This window comes from Meleagris gallopavo, chromosome Z, assembly GCF_000146605.3.
Source record: "Meleagris gallopavo isolate NT-WF06-2002-E0010 breed Aviagen turkey brand Nicholas breeding stock chromosome Z, Turkey_5.1, whole genome shotgun sequence".
Lineage (NCBI taxonomy): Eukaryota > Metazoa > Chordata > Aves > Galliformes > Phasianidae > Meleagris > Meleagris gallopavo.
Window position 1 is genome coordinate 28,943,632 of NC_015041.2, and position 2,089 is coordinate 28,945,720.

General features: G+C 42.2%; 1 protein-coding gene across 1 annotated transcript in view; it reads right to left on the bottom strand.

The window, feature by feature from the left end:
- Window positions 1–2,089, bottom strand: part of LOC104915027 (FRAS1-related extracellular matrix protein 1-like) — a 197,618-nt gene that overhangs the window by 50,907 nt on the left and 144,622 nt on the right. The gene's annotated exons all lie outside the window — the stretch shown is intronic.

Here is a 2,089-nt window from a genome sequence, read left to right on the forward strand (position 1 = left end):
AGCCAGGTAATTGATGGGTTTTGGTTTTTAGTTGATCTGAAATACCAAAAGCCGCAGAAAGTGGAATATGATGCTACATTTGAAACCTGGGCTTAAACCTTTATTGCAGTTTCTTCTTTCCAAAGTGCAGAAAAACTGTAAGCTTCTGAGGAAACAAGACTTTACTGTCAGCTAATGTACTTGCCTATCCAAAAGGGCTTCCTCCCGCTGAATTCCCACAACCACTGCATGTGTTGTTCATTAGCCACACTTGTTAGGCTCCCCAGGTATCTAGGATCAACAAGAGAGGATGAAGTGATTAGAGTTCCACAGAGTGACAGACATCTCACATGGACTGACCAACAAGAAATACTGATTCTAATATAAAGCATATACCTGAAATTTCACAGGAAACTCAGTACTGGAAGGAAAGAATAATTGTATTTAGTGTCACTTGTAGAAGAACTGAAGTCATGACATATGCCCCTTTGTACAGTGGGTCCACGACTCTACTTTGTACACCAAGGCCTGCAGGACCTGCTGTTAGCCCTCACACTGTGTGCAATCATGTCTGCCCTGCACCAAGAACTACATAGTAACATGCCCCACCAAGAGCCTCCTAAGTTCTGGCACCATCAAAGAACAAAGTGTAGAGAACCTTGCTGACATTTTCTGTTCACAGCAAGTAAATGTGTGGCAGGATGGCCTCAGAAACACAAATGGTACACTGACCAAGCAGAAAAGTAGTTAGAAGCATCCTGACATGGATCAGGCATTGTGCACCCCCTTATGGTACAGGTTCCCCAGGTTCCACTGGCTGATTGCAGTGCTGTCCTGCCACCTCCCTACAGAGGCTTTGACCAGGCTTCATGGCAAAGTTTAGCACATACTCTCCATTCCCTTATGTCAAAAGAGTGGCATGTTTCCACTTCTCTGAGCCCAACCACCATGTCCGTCTAGCAAGTTTCCAGTGAAAAAGGAAATAAACAGTTATTTTGGCAAATGATCTTGGAATGTTTTGGCTTCTTCCTCAAATAAAATAACCAGGAAAGCAGAGCATTTTACTCAGGCCGTTCTCCCAGGATAACTGATTCAGCAGCAGAATGCCACTCCCATTTACTGTGGCAGTGGTTGACCAGTTGCTGAAGCTGAGGACGAATTTGCTTAGCAGCCTCTGTGGCATCGCCATTAGCTAAGCAAGAACAAAACTAGAGCATTTTATATGTCTGCTTCTTAAGGACAATCAAAGCACCAGAACTTAAGTCATTCGCTTTAGATAAGCATGGGTTATCCCTGTTGTTTCAATTGCTTTTGGAAAACTAAAAACAAACAGTAAGTGTCAATTTGTATCACTGACTGTATATAATATTTTATATACAGGGGTGGTTTGAGCAATAACAGTTTCAGACTTTTACTTCAAGTACCACAGAGAGACTTCAGCATTGTGAAAGCACTGCAGTAATTATAATGTTATCTAATCTTTTCTCCATAGGAGTGCTTTCTAAATACAGTCTGAGAAACACATGGCTGAAGGGAGAACAACCATTCTAATTGTTACACCTAGTCAGAGGTTTTGCTGTATTGTAGAGAAATGAAAGCAGTCCTGAAGTACCACTTAGGATAATTTTACTAATCTGTACCCTTAGAGATTCAGACACAGGAAATGACAAGATTATCACAGCATCACAGAATTGTAGAGGCTGGAAGGGACCTCTAGGGATCATCAAGTCCAGCCCCTCTGCAAAGCAGGCTCCTTTCTACAGGCTGCACAGGTAGGCGTCCAGGCGAGATTTGAATATCTCCAGAGAAGGAGTCTCCACAACCTCCCTGGGCAGCCTGTTCCAGTGCTCCATTGCCTTCACTATGAAGTTCTTTTGCAATATTGGTGCAGAACTTCCTATGCTCCAGTTTATAGTCATTCCTCCTTTTCCTGTCCCCACAGACTGCTGAAATGAGGTTGGCCATGTCCTTTTGACTCCCACACTTAAGAGACTTATAAACATTAATCAGATAATGTTATTTGTGGAGTTGTATTCATCTACCACTTCATAATATGAATTACTCCAGAGAGGATATCATACTGCTTCGTAAATATTTTAAAAAAGCAAAA